The 23,326-nt window shown below is 42.6% G+C and overlaps 1 protein-coding gene across 5 annotated transcripts in view; it reads right to left on the minus strand.

Annotated features, from left to right (window-relative positions):
- sox6.S (SRY-box 6 S homeolog) overlaps positions 1 to 23,326 on the minus strand; it is a 229,099-nt gene that overhangs the window by 186,350 nt on the left and 19,423 nt on the right. For 2 of the 5 annotated variants that reach the window (XM_041591132.1, XM_041591129.1), the window contains exon 1: positions 22,758 to 23,022. The exons of 2 other annotated variants lie outside the window; for them this stretch is intronic. The gene's annotated coding sequence lies outside the window, so the exon portion shown is untranslated. Of the gene's footprint in view, positions 1 to 22,757; positions 23,024 to 23,326 lie in introns of those variants that run through there. One more of the 5 variants, XM_041591133.1, reaches the window with a different exon arrangement.

The following is a 23,326-nucleotide window of genomic DNA, read 5'->3' on the forward strand; positions in this document are numbered from 1 at the left end:
TTTGTCTCTCTACTCCTGAACCCCCTTTCCCTTCCATCCTTCCGTCTCTCATTTCCTCTCCTTTACTTTTCTCCCCCAACTGTTTGGCCTTACTCTTCCCACTCCTACCACTTTTCTCCCTTTATATATTTCTCCTCCCCATTTTCTCTATACTCCCTAAACCCCTTTCCCTTCTCTCTTTCTGTCTCTCATCCCCTCCCCTTTCCTTTTCTCCCCCAACTGCTTGGACTTACTCTCCCCCATCCTCCATCTTCTCTCCCGTTCTATATTTCTCCTCTCCACAATTTGTCTCTCTACAGTCTACTCCCTAAACCCCTTTCCCTTCAATCCTTTTGTCTCTCATCCCCTTTCCTTTTCTCCCCCAACTGTTTGGCCTTACTCTCACCGATCCCTCCTCTTCTCCACCCTTCTATATTTCTGTCACTGAAGAAGAGAGAGTAGGTACGTTATCTAGGGAAAGACATCACATATTATCATATGAAAGAATGTCACAGTAACAGTATGGAGCAAACAGGGACAGACAGACACAATGACAGTAACACAAAATTCATGGAACTATATTTTCTTTTATCATGCAAAATTATATTTTCAGATTCACATTCCCTTTAAATTTAAAGAAAAACTCACTCTTATAAAACTGAGTCTGATCTGCAAACATTCTGAGTCCTGATTCCCTTTATATTATTTGCTCCACAATCCCTCCACGGATCAGATACAATGGGCAGATCAGCCCCCTGAGCCTTGCTCTATACATTTCCATACATCTGCTTAAGTGAAAGACAAATAAGGGTCTGGCCCCCCTCCCCGGTGATGACACTGTGTGATTCTCCAGATGCAGCGCAACATGAACTTGTGATTATAGCTGCACAACATACAACAGGTGGGTCACAGCAAAGTGCATGTTAGTTCTCATCTCTGTGCCAAACACACAGAATTCATTATCCTCAATAAAAACAGAAGCAGGCAATAAAAATCTATCAGTGTGGCAGGGTTTGTTGCTGGTGAAGACGCTTGTTACAAAAGAACTACAGAATGGATACATTGTATATTTCTAGGGATACTGTCACTCTTTATAATCACTCCTTTTCCTTAATACACTAAACATATCTGTCCCACTAGACCCCTGCTTCTCAACTTTGGTCCTCATATGTTGTTGGACTACAACTCCCTGCATTCTTTAACATTAACAGGAGTATTAGTGTAGAAGCATCTGGCAACCCAAGGTTAAGAAACACAGACATTTCACTTTTACATAAAGTTTTATTTTAAAGGAACCAAAGTTTCTCTAAACCCTTCCACTCCCACAGAAAAGTAACAGAATTACCCCCAGTCAGCAGTGCTGTAAATTAATCAGCTAATTAATTTGAAATTTAAATAACAGATACAGGAAGTAGAGGCAGTCAAACAAATACCAGGAAATAAACTCCTCCATGCAAAGGAAGTAGAGACATTCACACAAGTACCAAGAAATACACTCCCCCGTGCAATGGAAGTAGAGACAGTCACACAAGTACCACTAAATACACTCCCCCATGCAAAGGAAGTAGAGACATTCACACAAGTACCAAGAAATACACTTCCCCGTGCAAAAGAAGTAGAGACAGTCACACAAGTACCAGGAAATACACTCCCCCATGCAAAGGAAGTAGAGACATTCACACAAGCACCAAGAAATACACTCCCCCGTGCAAAGGAAGTAGAGACAGTCACACATGTACCAGGAAATACACTCCCCCATGCAAAGGAAGTAGAGACAGTCACACAAGTACCAGGAAATACATTCCCCCATGCAAAGGAAGCAGAGACAGTCACACAAGTACCAGGAAATAAACTCCTCCATGCAAAGGAAGTAGAGACATTCAAACAAGTACCAAGAAATACACTCCCCCGTGCAAAGGAAGTAGAGACAGTCACACATGTACCAGGAAATACACTCCCCCATGCAAAGGAAGTAGAGACAGTCACATGACTAGCAGGAAATACACTCCCCCGTTTAAAGGAAGTAGAGACAGTCACATGACTAGCAGGAAATACACTCCCCCATGCAAAGGAAGTAGAGACAGTCACATGAGTACCAGGAAATGCCAGACAGAAGAGGAATGAAGGCAGGTTGAAAAGGGTTAATGGGCCCATGGGTAATGTTCTCCCCAATAGTTTGCAACATGTAATTTTTTTCTGGCTGCCCAGTGCCGTGTGATTGACTAATTCATTAGGAACAATATATGTGAATGTGAAAATAAATCTCTTGCACACAGGGGTTCTGGTCAAACCAGAATGCACCTTATCTGTTCTATGTTTAGACTAAAAAATTCCTACATTCACCGCTTGAAAATTCCGAGTGTATGTGTGGCACCTGGGCGCATATCTTCTCCTTACAATTTAATAAATTGTTGCTTTCAGCCTGCCTCTAGATGCCACAGAAGTTCTGGGGAAATGTGCGGTGACAGCCCACTTTGCCCTTTGCAGCATAAAATAATATAAATTAGTAGCTGAAAAAGGTAAGAGTGGGGGCTTGGGTGGGAAAGAACATTTTCTGTATCCGTGGGAAGCACAGAGCCCGCGGTCTAATGAAAATAGAAAAATATGTGGTTTGTAGCTGACATTTTAAGCAGTAAGTATAGAGTGAGACGTTCCATTGGCCACGGGGCCAATAACACATGTATATTTTATATACTCTCCCAAAGGCCACACTCATCTGCGCTACATTGCCATCTGGGAACAAACTCCATTTTCTTATCTTTCCTACATCAGAAATGTCTAAAAATGTAAATATAATAGTTATGTGTCACCACAATTGCCCCATGCGTATCCCCCTGCCCTAATACCGCAACATTAGACGTCTGGATTTCATAGATTACGTGTTTTTATAAATTCAGTGGTTTTGTTGCCTCTGCCTTGGTCAAATTTCTGAATACCAAGTTAAATATCAGGAGCATCTCCAGGAGGCTGTGCTGTGATCAAGCTTTAAGATTCAGGAGAAGTTATTGTCCAGCTGTAATACAAATGTGACATGGCAGGCCATGTATAAAAGTGAGTGTGATCAAGTGTATCAAATATGGCTCCTTAGTTGTTATATGGATGTATTAGCAATAGTTGGAATAAGGGAACAGCAGGAGTTGAGTTAATTAACTCGTAAACATATTAACATGGTCATTCTCATGATCACAGTTCTGGGCGTGTAGCCATCTATTACTTTGTTATTATTAGGGATGCACCAAATCCAGGATTCGGTTCGGGATTCGGCCTTATTCAGCAGGATTCAGACCCGGCCGAACCAAATCCAAATCCTAATTTGCATATGCAAATTAGGGACGGGAAGGGAAATCAATTGACTTTTTGTCACAAAACAAGTAAGTAAAAAAGTTTTCCCCTTCCCACCCTTAATTTGCATATGCAAATTAGGATTTGGATTCGGTTCGGTATTTGGCCGAATCTTTCACGAAAGATTCGGGGGTTCGGCCGAATCCAAAATAGTGGATTTGGTGTATCCCTAGTTATTATTTCAATATAATAATTCCTTCTTGTATCTCATGCACATGGTTATTTTCATTGTCGTAGTCATTCTCATAGTCACCATTCTGGGAGTGTAGCCATCTATTACTTTATTACATTAATATAAAAAGGAACTCAGCAGAGGGGGCTTCGGGACTTCATCTACAAGCAGACATGTTGTGTAGAACCTCGCCCGATTGATCTGGCTTTAAGAGTTTGCTGTACCTGGCCCGGGGTCCCCCAGCTGATGTTCCTCTCAAAAGTCTGCCAAGGGAAGCTCGGCTAGACGTTGCATTGTGTTCAATCGGTGATGTATTCATTTTCTTACAATATATTATTCTAATATTGATCAGTGTGTGTGATTTATTTCTATCCCTGCATGTGATAAGTCTGCCAAGGAAAGTTCGGCAAGACCCCAGCGTTCCCTTTAAGGTTTCATATGGGACAGACCTTCTGGTCTGATGGCCTGGCTGGGCCAAATTTTCCTACCAGCCTGATCAATATCTAACCAACCCCAACTTATACTGTGATGGCCAGAAGAAACCAGTATCTTTTGTGTATGGGCAGACTTGGACTGGTCAACCAGGGTACCTGGAAAAACCTCGGTGGACCCCAGTCCTAGTTTACCATGTCAACCTCAGCTCATCCACCCCCCATGACAACTCCCGCTGGCCAAGTCATTCATATATTTGTGCCAGCCCCTTTCGTGTCATTAGAACAGGTGGGTTTGGCCCAAGAATATAAAAGATGGCAGCATTGCATTGGGTGGATGGATGGGGGTGGAGACAAGAGGGTTGTGAAGAGCATCCAATGAAATACATTCTGTTCCCCCCCCCCTTAATCACAGAAAGCTGGAAAGCCTTGGGTGACAAAGTGTTTTTATTCATGAAATACAAATGATAATTCCCTTTACATAGCTAAAAAGGCCTAAATAAGAGGTTCCCAGGGGGAGAAGCTGTGGCTCCTCTAACATGGGAATTCGCTCATCCACTTGCAGAGAAGGAACACAGGTAGTTTGTCAGCCCAACTGTGATCTGATGTCATAAAATTGCTCCAGAATATATCAGTGTAACATAAATGGTCTGTCAAACTGGCCATGCCCCAAGATGCCCTACAGACATTAGTCTCTCAGTTGGCCCTGTGAACCTGCTTGAAACCTCAATAGACTGTTAATAAACACAGCCCCTTGGTTCCATGTGACCCATACAGCACCCCATTCATTAAGGGCCAAAATAAAAATATGGAAGAATTTTATTGATATTGCCTAATAATTTCACAAAACAAACAAATCCTTTCATCCCCCACGCAATCCTTCCTATCCTTGCCAATTCACATGAGACACTGCCCTTTCCCGACTCGCTGACTTTTTATTAATGAGCCCTTTAATGTGTCCAGTCCAAGTCTTATTTACATTGTTTTTTAAAAAAAAAAAAATAATAATTGACTTTTAAAAAACAGGAAAAGCACCGGCAATCGCTGCCTTTGGAACAATGGCGGATCTGTTTGAAGGCAGGATTACATTTAATGAGATTCACATACAAACCTCCCTTTTTTCAATAAAAAAGTAACTTTTTTCCCCCTTACATTAAAGAGCAGCTCATTATGTAGTGTAAAGGCAGCTCTGACTTCAATCACGGCGTATGTGCATGCTAATGAACTGGCTGAGCACAGGCAGAAATAAAATTGTTCACTCTTCAAGGAACTAACCCCCCCCCCCCCAAAAAAAAATCTTTAATCAAAGAAACACCTTTTCAGTGGTCATCTAATAGCTACTCAAATCATTCCAAATGAAGCACAAAAAGCACATGATACGGGCTCCTTTAAGACATATCCCCCCCATGGCACATTCTTAAGCCCCTCGTCGGCTGCTGTCAGACCCCCCCTGCCCCCCTGCATAAAGACTTTCAACTTCTATCACGCACAAAGCACCAAGTACAGAGTCAGTTTTATAATAATTTCAGTGCCCCTGATCAAACGTGGGGATGAGCTGGCAAGGGAGCCAGTGACCAGTGACCTCTGCGTTTGGCCATTCTAATAACTCATTCATGGGGGCCTGGCAGGTGTGTCTGCCATGGGGGGTTCCATTCCATTCACCATTGACACCCTCATAATGATTCTTATTCTTCTCAGCTGGAAATCAGTCCTGGTGCTGTTAGAAAAGACACAGAGACATCCGAAAAGGCGGCTGCCCATTCACCGGCACACAAACACCCCATTCTACAGGCAGATATCGGCCGAGGAAGTCAGACGTACTCTCTGCTGGGCTCAAAGCTGACTATTATTCTGAACTTGGCCGGGTTATTTAGGAGGAGCACCTGCACCCTGACTATGGAAGGGGGGGGGACATACACTCTTTTGTATAGTAAAACTCAGTTTCCTCCAAGGCAGCAGTACTGTATCCTATCAATACGGCAGCTCCCATCCATGCACACAAACCAGAACCTGATACAAGGAATTTACACGTTACTTGCATATGAGAATATGTTCTGTATATTCAGCTGAATGTTTCCAAGAACAGCGTCTGGAAACCATAACCATGTGTAATTAGGCCACAGCAGCTCAATTTATGGGCATTTAAGAGAAACCCTCTCAGATGCCCTCTCATTGCTGTTTTGTCTTCCTCGTCATTGTTCTTTTGCAGGATGATAGAGTGCGAGGGCCAGCGGTAACACCCATTTGTTCAGAGGGAAAAGGAAATTAAAAACAATAAAGGAAATGTTTTTTTAAGCAGAAGGGGACGTGTGGGGCATCTGTGAGGAATCCTCATCTCCTCCATCCACTTATTCCTTGCCTATGCCATCCATTAAGTCTGATCATTTATATTTCATCCTATTCTTAAAAATATCAGTATATAACAATCCCAGTAACCTACAAGTGCCCTGCCACAAATCCTTTGATGTGGAATGCAGAGCAACAGGGCTCACGCTAATGGGACATGAAATCAGAGCCGCGTGGATCACTCGATACGGACAGGAAAGAGCAGGTTAACCGTCAGCTCCCTAATGTGACAAATCTGCCATATTGCTGGGCACAGCCAAGCCTGGCACTTCTCACATCAATAGACACTTTTATAGACCAACTGAGACTTTATAGAGCCCTAGAGACTTTATAGACCCCACACAGTTTATAGCCTCTTGAGCACTTTAAAAGACCCCTAGAGAGTTTATAGACCGGCAGAGCACATTGCCAAACCCAATATGCACAGGGGTCACAAACTGACCTGGAAATGTTCTCCATTATTGTTATTCGTCATCAACAATAACAGGCTTTTGAGTGACAATTTGCTGTACCAGTGTAGCAGCTGCAGCCTGTTATGAAACGGCATAAAAATGATTACACAGGAAGTGTCTAAATACAAGTCTGCATCATTATGCCCACTGCCAGGTTGCTGGGGAAAGAGACTGGTCACATTAGTTGATAAGAGAGGGTCACTTGTAGTAACAATGTGGATGCTAATGGATGGATGTATATATTCATATGATTTTTGATTTGAGACTGTATGGCAAGATGGAGACAGTAGGACAAGATAGAGACAGTAGGGCAAGATGGAGACAGTAGGACAAGACGGAGATGGTAGGGCAAGACGGAGATGGTAGGGCAAGATGGAGATGGTACAGCCAGAAAATAGCTAAACTGTAGGGTAATAAAGAGAAGAAAGGGCAAGGTGTAGAGGGCAGGGCAAGATAGAGACAACAAGGTCGATTTATACAGAAGGGCAAGGTGGAGATGCAGGGCAAAGTGGCTTCAGATGGGCATGGAGGGTAAAACAAGATGGGAATGGAAAGGAAAGATGGGCAAGAAAAGATGGAGACAGTAGGACAAGTTGATGACAGTAGGGTAAGATGGAAACAGAAGGGCAAGATGGAGACAGCAAGGATGATTAATACAGAAGAGCAAGATGGAGATGCAGGTTCAGAAGAGCAAGGTGGATAAGACATTAAGGCAAGATGGAGAGAGCAAGGCAAGATGGAGAGGGCAAAGCAAGATAGAGACAGCAAGGAAAATTAATACAGAAGGGCAGGATGGAGGCAGTAGGACAAGATGGAGACAGCAGGGCAACATGGAGACAGTAGGACAAGATGGAGACTAAAGGGCAAGATGGAGACAGTAGGACAAGATGGAGACAGTAGGACAAGATGGAAACAGAAGGACAAAATAGAGACGGAAGGGCAAGACACAGACAGAAGGAAAAAATGGAGACAAATGGGAAAAATGGAGACAGAATGGCAGGAAAATATCTAAATTGTAGGGTAATAAAGAAAAGGCAGGGCAAGATGGAGACAGCAAGGAAGATGAATACAGAAGGGCAAGATGGAGGATGCAGGACAAAGTGGGTTCAGAAGAGCAAGTTGGGGAAAACACAAGATGGGGATGGAAGGGTGTTGAAAGGAAGATGGAGACAGTAGGACAAGTTGATGAAAGTAGGACAAGAGACAACATAAGGGCATGGGGGAGACAGAGAAAGTTTGTCCAGTGAACAGAATGTGATATAAACCAATCCGTTACATTGACTTTCTTCAACGATAAACACCATCAGCTCAAAGAGACTGCCTGGGAGTACAAGGCTGGGGCACACATGGTGTGATGGGAGCGGTGGTTACTTCTGCTAACTATCCTCTACTGCAGCTCACTGGAAAGGACCACTGGACAGTAGGAGGGTTTGCTGCTACTTTCCTGCTAACACACATGGCAGCCCCCCAGCCATACCTATAAAAACAAAAACATTTAAACTCTTTAGGGCACAGTAAGGGGAAAGGAAAGATAAAAGCCAGGACACCCCCAAATGTTCCGCATGCTCTTGTTCAGGTATTTGTTTGATAAATGAAAGTGCATGGGAGAGACCAGAGATTACTGTGTAAGTGATCAATAGGCAGTAAATATTCATATTCCTGGCCGTGCATCAGAGCCCATTGATTTGCAACATTGTATCTCAATAAATCTGTTTGTACTTCCCAACTATTTCTCTCCTATATTCACTCATCCCAGGAATGGAATTAAAGTCTCATTGACCCGACCCCAGTGGGAAAACTGTCAAATGAGCCAATGATCCTCCGTGCGAGAGGCCGCACCCCAGCACGCCACTTGCCTGCGGACAATCCATAAAAAATCTGAATGCAAATCAAGGTTCTGAGATCTAACATGTAAAAACTGGAAACTTAAATTCCATGCAGGAAACAATTTTGTTTGTAGAGGCAAATTCTCCATTAGCAGCACTGTCTAAAGGATCAGATTCAGCCCCTAGGGAACATTATATAATAACATTAATTGTCCCATCTTATCAGCTAATGTCACTAGCTCCAAATTAAATGTTTATTCCACTTCTATAACCTCCGCTTATGTACTCTATAAAGGAATCAATATGGCACCTCCTCCCATATGTATAAATATAAATATACAGAGAAGGAATGTTCTGGGAACACAATAAGCTATACCCTCATACTTTACTATGGAATCACTATGGCTCCTTCCTCCTCCCATATGTACAAATACAAATTTAGAAGGAATGCAGTAAGATATACCCTCATTCATATTACATTTTACAAAAAAAAATAAATATGGAAAGTTTTCCATGAATTAACAATTTCCCAGTAAAAGAAAATATACAAAAATTACACTTCACAAACCTCTGTGTTTCCCATTATTACAATGGAGTGGACCTCTACATGGTTCCGGGAGCTGCCTGAATAATTCACATATCACTCACATATTATATATATATATATATATATATATATATATATATATATATATATATATATATATATATATATATATATATATATATATATATATATATATATATATACTGCCCAATGGCACTCCCTTGCACTGAACTCTAATGAAACTTATAAATGCCCCATGGAGATGGTTTTGGGAAGTTTTTGGACATGCCCTGTTACACCCCAATCCGACCCCCACTTCTGCTAAAAACAGCATGTAAACGTGAAGCACTCGGGTACAATAGTGGAGGTTTCAGAGGCTTCTACACTGATGGGGTAACATATAATTTGGGGGCATTAGGGAGTCTGGTGATTGAGATGTTACTGCGGGCGTAGCAATCTAATTCTTAACTGGGGAGTTACTTTCTGATCCGATGCAGCCACTGGGACAGAATGCTCTGTTATATAGATAGCTAGAATCTCAGCCATAAAGCAGGGCAGGACTGCTGATTACAATGGGGATCAGATAGGATCTGTGCAGCCACTGGGACATAATGCTCTGATACAGATAGCTAGAATCTCAGCTGCCATAAAACAGGGCAAAACACATCAGTGCTGAGAATGGCCTATTTTTTGTGGCATAAATACTACAGTTCAGCCAATGGAGTTAGTACTGATCTGCAGTCACAAATAACAGTGCAGTATGTAGGTACCAGTATTAGTATCACACTGCAGGACACATATATTGGTTGTGAGGGAGTAATTGCATCCCTGTGCTGTTTGCTGCACATACTTCATAATATTCCACATGAAATGGTTCCTACTCTGCCCAAACCCCTGCATTTTAATTACCCAGCAGCCTCCAAGATTTCCCCTTTGATATGGAGATGCCTCTCATCTTCCCATCCAGCCTCATGCGCACAAATCTTTATCCGACTCTTGAAAAATAAAGCAGAATTCTATCTGAATATCTGACCCACGTACTTAGAATTTGTGTTTCGTCTTTGCTCTTTCCCATTACTAAGCATGGAGTCACAATAAAAAGAATGGGTAATACATGTGGAGGGAGGGGTATTTCAGGGTGGGGAGGGATATGTGAGTTTGTGTGATTTAATTACAGCCGTATGTTATTAAAATATGTAGATTTTATATAGAGGCTTTATAGAGGCTTATTTCCCTTAAAGCCAAGAAAGCAAAGCCTCTCTGTCTCCCTGAATCTCCTGTTGAACTGCTATAACTACCAACGGAACATAGGCAGGATACCCCAAATTTTATAAGTCTCTCCTTGTAGTATGGGAGGTGCTTGTGTACCCCACAAAAAGTCAGCGCTCACTCAGAACAGATTGCCTAAGATTTGTGCGGAATATAAAAATGGGGTACATGGCAATATATTCTTCTGGCTTTATCAACATTGACCCCCAAAGCACAGCAACTGCACAACATTTGGAGTTATATTTTGTATACAGAGACAGAAGGGTGCAGAAAAAATTTATTTGGATAAAATGGAGTATATGAGAGACGGCCTTTCTATATAACAGGTTTCTGGATAATGGATCTCATACCCGTCTAACTGTTTTCTCTGGTATTGGCTGGCCCTCAACTTCAAATGAAAGTAAAAAAAAACTTTTAGAATTTTGAGGTTACACAGAGCTGCAGGGTCCATGTCTGCATGTCCCTAGCACTGTCCCTGTTTAGCAAATTCCACTGGTCCAATATGTGCTTGGATAAATGCCCAAGACCAGTATGTGCTGGGATAAATGCACAAGACCAGTATGTGCTGGGATAAATGCCCACGGAGCAATATGTGCTGGGATAAATGCCCACAGAGCAGTAATTGCTTGAATAAATGCCCACGGAGCAGTATGTGCTGGGATAAATGCACACGGAGCAGTATGTGCTGGGATAAATGCACACGGAGCAGTATGTGTTGGGATAAATGCCCACGGAGCAGTATGTGCTGGGATAAATGCCCACGGAGCAGTATGTGCTGGGATAAATGCCCACAGAGCAGTATGTGTTGGGATAAATGCCCACGGAGCAGTATGTGCTGGGATAAATGCCCACGGAGCAGTATGTGCTGAATAAATGCCCACGGAGCAGTATGTGCTGGGATAAATGCCCACGGAACAGTATGAGTTGGGATAATGCCCACGGAGCAGTATGAGCTGGGATAAATGCCCATGGAGCAGTATGTGCTGGGATAAATGCCCATGGTGCAGTATGTGCTGGGATAAATGTCGACGGAGCAGTATATGCTGGGATAAATGGCCACGGAGCAGTATGTGCTGGGATAAATGGCCACGGAGCAGTATGAGCTGGGATAAATGCCCAAGGAGCAGTATGTGCTGGGATAAATGCCCAAGGAGCAGTATGTGCTGGGATAAATGCCCACGGAGCAGTATGTGCTGGGATAAATGGCCACGGAGCAGTATGCGCTGGGATAAATGGCCATGGAGCAGTATGTGCTGGGATAAATGGCCACGGAGCAGTATGAGCTGGAATAAATGCCCACGGAGCAGTATGTACTGGGATAAATGCCCACGGAGCAGTATTTGCTGGGATAAATGCCCACGGAGCAGTATGTGGGGTTCTATAATGTACCAGAGACAGTGGCGGGCATGGCTGTAGTTAGCAGGCAGGCAGCATTTCACATAACTGGATTGTTGACCTGATGTTATTGAATAGAAGAATTGCTGAAGAATCCGAGCACTCCCTGATTCCCTCGCTGTTACAGCCCATCTGAAATATTTTCCCTGCAACTTATCAGTTTGTTATCAGTACCGGTACCTGTCTGTGCCTGATCTGAGCCGCACAAAGACACTAGCCTGACAGCGTGTTTTACTTCAAACCCAGCAGGAGAAATATTGGCATTTTATTATTCAGGAGCCCCAGACTCCTCGCCCACCCGCCGCCGCTCTAGGTTCCCTGTTAGAAAACATCTGAGTAAAGAGTCCCAATCAGCACGGAAGGTTTTATTGATAATAAGAAACAGGCAGAAAATCAGAAGCACATTCCCTGTTGGTACCAGGGCCGGGCTGGTACTGCGCTTACAAACAGCAGTTTCCATTAAAGACTATCAGCTCTTGGGCTCCCAGAGCTTCCCGGCACATTACATACCCCTCATGTAAATTGGGGCCTGAGTATCAGCTCTTGGGCTCCCAGAGCTTCCTGCCACATTACATACACCTCATGTGGCTTGGGGCATGAGTATCAGCTCTTGGGCTCCCAGAGCTTCCTGGCACATTACATACACCTCATGTGGCTTGGGGCATGAGTATCAGCTCTTGGGCTCCCAGAGCTTCCCGGCACATTACATATACCTCATGTAGCTTATAGCCTGAGTGTCAGCTCTTGGGCTCCCACAGCTTCCCGGCACATTACATACACCTTGTGTAGCTTGGGGCCTGAGAATCAGTTCTTGGGCTCCTACATCATATAGTCCAGCCTGCAGTTGATCCCGGAGTTCCTAATGCTACAATGGAGCAACGATGCACCATACCACCCAAACTTTATCTACTGCCATTGGCACCCCTGACCTATAACTTCACCCTTTTTGCAACCCTGAGTGCAGTGCCACACTGTATTAGGGAGAAACTCCACTGGCGATTACATCCTGATCCGGCGCGCTGTGCAAAAACGCAGGCGTCAAGTCGGATGCAATAAAATAAGGTAAGCAACAGGAATGTTGGATGGTGTGACACAACTGTCGGATGCAGACGCTGCGACTTCATCCGCCATTTCCATCTCTTAACTTATTTCCGATGCATCCGACTTGATGCCTGCGTTTTTGCGCAGTGTGTCAGATTGCGCTGAAATCGCCCATTCCTCCCTTAATCAGCACCTACACAGTGTACCTACACAGCGACAAATATCTCCCTGCTCTATATAACAATACTGAGTATCTCTCCCCTTATACTAATCTTCTCACGCTGTATAGCAGCACTAATTATCTCTCCCCTGATACCAATCTCCCCACTCTGCATAACAGTACTGAGTATATACCATCTTATACCAATCTCCCCACTCTGTATAACAGTACAGAGTATCTACCCTCTGATACTGATCTCCCCACTCTGTATAATGGTAATGAGAATCCCCTATTGATGAATATAGTTACAAGGAGTAAATCAATGCTGGTGGATTTACAGGCCTAGATCAGTGGTTACAACCTCATTGCCCAAATGCCCCTGCTCAGGGTTCCATCCCAATTGTTGAGTGTCTGTAGTGCAAACTCCTCGCTGCCGCCGATGTGCGGAATTTATTAGCGCAGGATTATAACGCAGCACAGACGTGGCCTGTCATTTGAGTGCTTATAGCACAAACAATAAGCCAATCCCTGGGGAAGTGAGTGTTACATTGTAGCAAGCAGGGAATGAAAGTGCCGAGAGAGACAGATCAAATAGGATTGAATTTGTACAATACAGTCAATTTCCCTCTCGCCTATAGGTCAGGCACGCGCAAACCCGACTTCACACAAGCTCCTCACTTGACTGACAGATTGTATGTTTGTGTAATAGAGGCAAAACTCCTTGTATTCCATATGAGAGACAAAACAGTTTACTGCCTGTGAATAATTCATATGTTTTGTTGTTGGGGAAAACATTTTGACAGCTCCAGTCAATTCTTGTTTAGCGGCAGAACAAAAGAGCAGTTTTGATGCCTTTTGTTACTTTGGTTTGGAGTCTCGCTGCACGAATTACCAGCGTTTATTTGTATAAAGCCGCAAACGAGCGAACAACGAACACTAAAAGCACAACACATGGCAAATGCACTACACCCAATAGGAGGGGGTCACAAAGGCACCATTATACTGACACTCCAAAAATCTTAAATAGATATTAGCCCTTAACATCCTTATTTACATTTCTTATATATTCTAATATACTTTACTACACTTACATAAGATATCCAGGGCAAGACTGATCTCTGCTAGCTAGAATCTCAGCCATAAAGCAGGGCAAGACTGCTGCTTCCAATTGGGATCAGACTATCTGTGCAGTGACTGGGACAGAATGCTCTTTTATACAGATAGCTAGAATATCAGCCATAAAGCAGGGCAGGACTGCTGCTTCCAATGGGGATCGAGTACACATTAAAGATTTTATTTTGCTACAACTATGGTATTATTATGTATACAGCAATGGCAAAAGCAATACTGTCATATACAGCAATGGCAAAAGCAATACTGTCATTACCACTAGGGGTGCTGCACTTGGTGGAATATTTAAAGGGCATGTAAAGGCAAAAAAATAAAATCCCATTTTTACTTTCTTTAATGAAAAAGAAACCTAACTCCAATATACTTTAATTAAAAAATGTCTACCGTTTTTATAAGAAACCTGACTGTATGCAATGAAATTCTCCCTTCATTTACTGCGGTGGATAGGAATTGTCAGATGGTCCCTAACTGCTGAGCAGGGAAACAATCATACTTATGAACAGCAGGGGGAGCCCCCGCCTTACTTCCCAGACATGCAGAACTCAAGCAGCTTTGTTTATGACGATCCCTTAGCAGCCCAGACCACACTGAGCATGTGCACAGTCTTAGTCTTGCAAAGATGTTTAACAAAGTTACAAGATGGTGACCCCCTGTAGCCAACTTTGAAAGCATAAATTATTTGTTTGATTAGGCTTGTGGTGCAGTCAGTTCATGTTTATATTTAGTATACAAAATACAGCATTTCTAGTCTTATTCTATTTTAGACTTTACATGCCCTTTAAGTGTAAACAGATGAAATATAAAACACAGCCACACTTGTATTGGCTCAGATGGTGTTGTTATGCCTCCCTGTTTTGTTTCTATGCAGAGTAAAACTGTATCCTTTATTCGGCGCGCCCCAAATATTAGCAGCCCCCCAGTTCCCAGAGTGCTGCAATGACAAATGAGAGGCCCAGCAGAGAGACAAGTGACCAGACAGTGCAGAGCTTTTTATTAACAAGAGCTAATAGTTTTACCAGGCAGTCACTAAGGCCCTGAGGCGAGAAAATTGTTGGCGGTTTTTTTTCTATTATAACACACTTCCAGGAACGCGCAATAAACTTATACAAGGGCAATAAACCCTTCAGCTGAGCTGCCACCAGCACGGCCACCGGCTAATAGTAGAGATTCTAAATAAGACAATTTTGTGATTGGAATAGAGAGAGATTTGAGAACAGCTGAAAGGGAATTGGTAAGGGTCGTGCTATTCTGCAAAGTGCTGACTATCTGACTCCGGGGGGGGGATAGGGAGCTCCGAGAGGCCTGACAGGCTGAAAGTGACCGGCAAGAAGAGGAAGGAATGCCCACGGGGCACTAGCACCGGTCTCTGTACAAACGTCAGGATGCCTGTCACTTGTCTCCCAACATTATCCGGCCTGTCACTCTTCTCTGTAATCAAAAGGAGACCTTTCAATGAGCAGGAGCATAGAGCTGCTGCTTCTCATTTACAGATCATGTGTCCGTCTGCAGGGTTCGTCTGTATAACTTCATTCCTTTATATCCCACCTGGAATCACCTTTATAGGAGTTCATGTATTCCCTGTTTATCGTCTGCACCTATCAATCTGTCCCTGCCTTCTCTTCCATCTGTCCATCCACTGCTTTCTGTCTGTCATTCCAACATCTCCATTAACCCATCCAGACAGCACAGAAACCCTTGAACCCAAACGTCTCTCAAGCTCCCTATTCCTCCCTACTACAGGAGTTCCGCCAAACCAAAGCCCAAACAAATTTGTTCTGCCAGTTCAGCTTTAGTGGAAATGTGCAAATAATCAGATTCACTTCCATACTGAACATAACATTTTGTAAATGATTTAGAATTTGCTTGAATCTTCAAGTACATACTGTATATAATATACATAATTTATATCTATCTATTAGGGATGGGCGAATTTTTTCTCCTTGTTTCGCCGCGGAAATGACGCCCATAAACTTGTATGGCGTTGTGCATCAAAAATAATGACGCGCCTTCAAAAAAACTTTCGCCACGCAGCAAAAATTTATATATATATCTACACAAGGGCTTGAACACACACTTAAAAAAGGCATGTATTTCAGCAAAATGATCCAAATTCAAAATTTGATTCCAGTAAGCAAAATCATTTTATTGTTACGTCAAGGTACACTACAAGATCACAAAAAGTCAAAAGCCACTATAGATATTACAGGGTGATGAAAAGCTAAATCTCAGACACAAAAACCAATGTGGGGTTACAAACGGTCCTGTTCAGTGTTATGAACCTAAAGGTGTCATCCTTGGCAAATTAAAGAAAGGTTGTTATAAATGTGGTGGATGTACCACATGTAGATCTAGGATGACTGGCGACATATTTAAACACCCTCATTCAGGCAAATTAATCAATATTAGACATCGTATATTGTGTACATCCACATATGTAATTTATATCATAACATGCCCATGTGGCCTAACATATGTGGGCAAGACCCAAAATACGCTACGTGAAATTTGATTAGAATGCTCGACATTGTAACTCCTAGAGGTTTGAACGAGTATTGTTCTTTTACACCTTTCTTCGATGTCTAGTCAAATTAACTTCTAATGTATCGTTGTAATAGATAACTATGCTGTCTCTTGGAAAATATTCGACATGTGAATTGTTTTTAAAAATCTCTACTTTTAAATATTTATACATGCATGTGGTACTATTTATATATTTATTCACCATATTGACATGTGTTACTATGCGCCACTATTTATTTGCTACATTTATTGTTTTTATTGTATGTTATTAAAACTGTGTATTTTTGGTTCACAGGTTATGCCCATAAATTGAATATATCATGACAATTGAAACTAAGGGCACACGTGGGTTAACACACAAAATTGAGAAAAGGGTGTGGTCTGGTGGGTAAGTCTATATAATGTTTTCATTTGTACTAAGATGTATCTTGATAAAGGTCCCAGACGTGGACCGAAACGTCGATCAAATAAAGTAATAATTTTTAAATGAAACACACCCTGGTGTGTATCAGCATCCAATTATATATATATATATATAGATAGATAGATAGAGCAAAAAAAAAAAAACGCACTCACAGGACTTTTAAAGGTGTAACATATGATATTTATTTCAACGTTTCGGCTATTCACTTAAGCCGTCATCCTGACATAAATATCATTTTTTGATTTTGCACCTTTAAAAGTCCTGTGAGTGCGTTTTTTTTGCTCTATCTATGATTTACCATAACCAGCACCTAGGCAGAAGCGTTTGTTATGTGTGCACCAGAGTTTGGACTCCATTTCCAAAATTAGAAGACAAGGGACCAGCTGACATTATTTTTTGGGCTGAGGGCCCAGTGTCCTGACCAATTTGTATAGATGCAAATTTCAGAAGCCTCCCTTAATTTTTTTCCTATTTATTCTCTTGTTGTGCCAGTGTCACCCCTAATCCCAAAGCAATTCCAGGAAACATCACGCAGGATACAGAGGGTATTAGGGGAAAATCATTCCATACACATGTCTGGAGTATTAGACTACAATCCATAACGAGCGCTCTCCATGTGCCGCAATTACTCCCAGCAGTGCTTCAGTTTTAATGTGCTACAGTATTACCCCCCCCCCACAAGGGTTAATGCCTTAGGCTTTCTGAAGCCCCACATCTAATCACTATAATTACCCTTTATTTTAGAAATTAAAGCTCCAACATATCCCACAACACAGAGACTGATTAATCACTCCCTGCCCCAGAGGAGCTTACAATCTAATATCCCTACTACTGAGGCATACATGCAAGGGTCAATTAGACCGGGGGGGGGGGAGATTGCCTGCCAGTCTGTGCTGCCAATCATAATTCACAATAAGTAGATGGAAGAGAAAATGAAGAGAAGAGCCTACGGACTATGGAATTTGCCTTCAATCAATAATAGAGCGGTGTGTGTGTGCTTCAAATAACTATCAATGTTTAAATGGATACAGATAGAGATATGGACAGTTCATTATTATTACATATTTATTAAATGCCAACAGGCAGTGCTGTACAGTAAGCTGTTTATGTTTCACATATACATATCACTTATACAAACACTGATCCATACAGGGGATAGAACACCGATGAATAGGTAGAATTCCTAATACCCTTTTAAATTGCCGGATAAATGGGTGATCTGCAGTCTGCAGAGGAGATCTGCCTTCCACCCTCCCAGCCAAGGGTTAACAGCTGTGCCTGAGTGCAATGCCTTGCTTAACCCTCCGAAATAACATACAATGGATTAGTATCACACGCACTGCTTCACATTGCTCCTTGCATGTAGGACTGCCAGGCATGCACACCTGTTACTGCTGTTTCCCCCCACTAACTAAAAACATATACATATATTTATACACATATAGATATATATATATATATATATATATACGCCATTGTTATTATTGACTGGGTTCAGGGAGAGGGAAAAAAACAGCTTTTGAAATAAAAAAATAGTTAAAAAAACCAAATATTTATCATTTAAGCCTCCCATTCCCAAACAGCTGCCTGTTATAGTGATTAACCCTTTGGCTACCAGCAATAACCAGGGGGTTAATGACCCCGCAAGCTTGCAGCCGTTTCCTTGGAAGAAAGAGAGACCATTATACAAACGCTTCCCTATTATAACGGGGTAGTTCATTGTGCCGAATGTCAAGACCCGCTCTCTCCGGAAATACAGTCCCCGGGGTGATGGGATGTGAAGTGCAGAAGTGCTGGAGGGCATTCCTTATGGTGACGGGCTCTGGAGCACATCTCCCTGTGTAGATGGATTGGAGGCTGTATATTTAATATCAGGAATTAAGTGAAACGAGAAGGAGTTTGTCGTGGGACAGACTGCCAGCTGATGTTCCTCCCAGTCACTAGGGCAGGGGAAAGGGCAAACGTAGACTTATTATCGCCAGGAGCAAGGACACTAATCAGTTAAATGCCACCTCCCCCCACTAACATATATAAATATACATATTTCTCTCAAATATAGACAATATGAAAGGCCTGGTTACTGACGATCTGATTGTGTGACAAATTTCCTTAAACTGGTGTACTAAATACAAGTCATTATATTTGCAGCTGGGGAAGATGTGACTCTCAGCTATGTTATTCGACAATGTCTGAAACTATTGTTCTCTGTTAGAAATATATTTCTATTTGTCATTTTATGCTCTTCAAATTAGTGCTTACTAAATACAAAGAGGGCTTCAAATTGCAGTGGTGTTGTTTTCTTTGCTGTGCTAAGCTTTCTTCTCTCTCACATACCCTGATTATTATTCCCAAGAAATGCTTGAAATGCCACAGGGATATAAATGATGCATTTCACAAAGAATTTATGACCACTGTGACAAAATGTTTTCTTATACAGATAGCTAGAAACTCAGCTGCCATAACGCAGGGCATGACTGCCGCTTCCAATGGGGATCGGATACTATCTGTGCAGCCACTGGGACAGAATGTTCTGTTATACAGATAGCTAGAATCTCAGCCATAAAGCAAGACAGAACTGCTGCTTCCAATGGGGATCGGATAGGATCTGTGCAGCCACTGGGACAGAATGCTCTGTTATACAGATAGCTAGAATATCAGCGGCCATAAAGCAGGACAGGACTGTTTACAATGGGGACCAGATAAGATCTGTGCAGCCACTGGGACAGAATGCTCACGGCGCTTTGTTTTCTGAAGTCACCTGAAGTTTCCTCGTGAGGCAATTGTCACCCCGAAGAAGAGGCGATTTGTCGCCGGGGCAATTAATCTCCCCGAATCTGCCCGTGTGTCCGTACCCATACAGATAGCTAGAATCTCAACTGTCATAAAGCAGGGCAGGACTGCTGCACTGTGCGAGAGCAAAAAGATTAACCATTTGATTTGATTTCAGTTCTATTTTCCAGCATGCAGTACCACTAAGTGTTGTTAAAAACCTTTTTTTCATTTTCCCAATCTATTCCACTTTTAAAAATGTCAACTCGCTTTCAGGGAGACAAACTTGAAATTATGATGAAAATGTTGCTTTAAGACAAAGGCATTGTGCCCTGTGATCCCCTAAATGTGAGTGCTGGGAGTGGAATGGGAGTGAACACAAGCTATTGAGACAGGGAACACACAGGCACATCCCAGTATAGCAATACATACAACGTGCTGACTTTGCTGTCTAATTATAAATGTGCCATTTTGGACCTTCCTTTCAGACCAAGTGCCATCTTACCTTATGAGGGAACTTTAAGATCAGCAACTGTTCAAAACAAAATGCCATTAAGAGATCGGCTTTACCCAACACAGGAGCAGGCCAGGAGATTGTTTTACAAACACCCTTTCTCGCTTAACACAAGAATGTATTATAAGTTAAGAAGTTTCAGAGAGACGGGGTAACGTTGCGAAACCCTCTGTGGCGTTAGTCCTGTGAGAGGGAAACCTGCCATGACATACACATTTCCCCGTGTGTGTATGTGTGTATATATATATATATATATATATATATATATATATATATATATATATATATTTAAGGAATATAGATATCTAAGGAATACAGATTTGTGATCTGCTGAGGTTTCTTTTCTGAGACTTTGCGAATAAATATAAATTCCAACAGGAAAATCAATTGCAGAGAAAAATAATAAAACTACTCAGCCCAAATGGCATAAACTGACAACAAAATATATAAGCACTGCCAGCGTGTGTGTGTGCGTGTGTGTGTATATATATATATAGCCTCCCCTCTGTGCGTGAAATAGCAGATACAGTATATACTGTATATGTGTTTGTGAGTGTGTGTGTGAGGCTTGTATGGGTCGGAGGGGAACAGAGAAAGCAGATTTGGGAATGTTGCTGTGATGCATTTGGTCACTTCATTAGGAGGTTGGGCGGCATGTTTGTGATACTGACAATTAAATGCCTTATCAAGGGAATACAGGATCCATTCGCTTTTATCTTGTGCAAAAGTCTAACTGTCTGCACTTAAGGAAACACCCCGAAGTACAAAATTAATCTCCCATCCCCAGGCCACAAACCCTCTCAAACACTCACTCACACCAATGGCCCTGACATTCAGACACAACACCTCATATCTACACAATGCCTCCTTCTCCATTGTCCTTAAAGAACCTGAATATCCACCCCACTGACACCAATCAGGCAGGGGCAAGACCTTCGACAAGACACACGCTCCCATGGGAAAATGCAAAATGCACTGAAAACAGATTCTTGGGAAAAGGAAGAATTTTTTTTCCAAAAAAAACCTTCATCTAAATGCTTTAACCAAAGGTTAAACCATATATTTCTACCAACATCAAAAATAACAATTATACAGCTCTAGGATACCATCGGCAGGGCCCCAAACAACCCCCCCCAAGTGATAGATTTTTCTTTTTGCTAAAATATGAAAGCATGCGATCATGTACGCACAGGAATACACATCTCCCAGTAACTTATTGCACAATAAATACATGTCCGTGTCTGTCACAACCCCCCCATACACAGATAAGTTCTACATTAAAACCTCCAGTTACACCTGGGGGGCTGCATTCTGTCCCACACCCATGTAAAACAAAAAAACAAAAAAAACAGCAGTCTCCATATGGGTGTGTGTGTGAGGGGGGGGCTCCTAAATTTATTCTGTATTGTTGCAGATCCCCCTCTATTTATATGGTTTAAATCCTCCATCCCCCAAACATCCACATAGTTTCCAAGCAGGACAATGAGGGAATGCAGGGATTGTTCTATCTGATACCCCCTCATGTGTAAATGGAAAAGCCTGGGAGATTCAGTGGGCTTTGGAGCGATTAGGCAAATATCCCTTATATTCCAGCCCGGCAAGAACTCTGTATGACACCTTGTTCGACAGCAGATGTTCCCATTCGGTGGCGTTCCCCAGTGAGTGAGAAGGCCCCAGCCTGAATGGCAATCAGGAGAACATTTGGGCTGAGAGGGGTGCTGTTGGGGTTAATCCTGCACTGCTACTGCACAGTAACTGTAATGACAATTTTATATGTATTACCAGCCTTGTTATGAATTATGGACGGGTTGTCGGGGATAAATAGTTCCTGGACGGCAAATGGGGGCCTGTTCTTAAAAACTCCCAAATCTGCCCTTTTGATCAGATAGAAAAACAGGGCAATTATGAAACACTCGGCATTGTAATAACTGTATATAGAAGCAGATATGCGACATATAACAATTACGCTGGTTACACAGATCATGGAGAAAGATACAGCAAATATGTAAATACAGAGAGAAACATGGACTGACAGGAAGACAACATGTATATTATTTATATTACGTACGGATCATACTCATAGTACAATATTTATTAGGGCATTCACAATTGAATTGAGGGAACTTTATAAATAGAACCATATTACAGCAGCAGACAGACAGACGTCCATGACTGACATACAATGCCTACACACTGGAACCTACCGATAACCACCCCACGAATGAATTTATATACAATGATTTTTATAAAAGATATGAGGTGCTCCTTACCACTATACATGGCCAGTACGCCTATCAGTGCAGCTGCCGACTTACAGAATAGAGTGAATGTAATCAAGCAAGGAGGCAGAGCCCTGGGACAAGGACTGGTGCCAAGGCTGTGGAGCGGGCAGGGTTAAAGAATTGAGGTGAAAGGGTTAAAGAGAAGAGAGAGACTTACTGTGCGTTGAGCCACTATCCGGAGGGATTCAGGCCCTGCTGTCCAGGTTTAGGGGGATTCTCTGGCGGCAGTTTAGCCCCCCCAGGCACTGGGATCAAGAGCAGTTAAGGGTTAAGCATTACTGGGAGGTGAGAGGCCAGTGCAAAAGACAGGGGTGCAGATCAGGCCCCCATCCCACTGGGAAGAGCTCTGCTTGGGCTGTGAGATGAGCCTGGAAGTTTTGAGCAGAACTTTCCCGTGCTGGCTCCTGCCTGGGAAGATAACAGTGTGTGACTCAGACTCATGCTGCCCCCCTCTGTGGTGGGAGAGGAAACTGCTTCAATTGCTTCAGTTGCTCTTCTTGCTGCTGCTACTGCTGCTGCCGGAGGAACTTTACTTCCACAGCCAGCCTAGGACACAGCAATTTGTGGGTGCACACTACACCCCAACAGGGAAATCTTGCTCCCTAGAGACAGCACTCTGAGCAACCCTGAGTGCCCAGGCAGAGAAGCAGGTGGGGGCTGACACTATACCTACAGGTGTCCCTGGCAGGGTGGCTTAACCCCTGCTGTGCTGAAAGACAGAGCCAC

This window comes from Xenopus laevis, chromosome 4S, assembly GCF_017654675.1.
Source record: "Xenopus laevis strain J_2021 chromosome 4S, Xenopus_laevis_v10.1, whole genome shotgun sequence".
Classification (NCBI taxonomy): Eukaryota; Metazoa; Chordata; class Amphibia; order Anura; family Pipidae; genus Xenopus; species Xenopus laevis.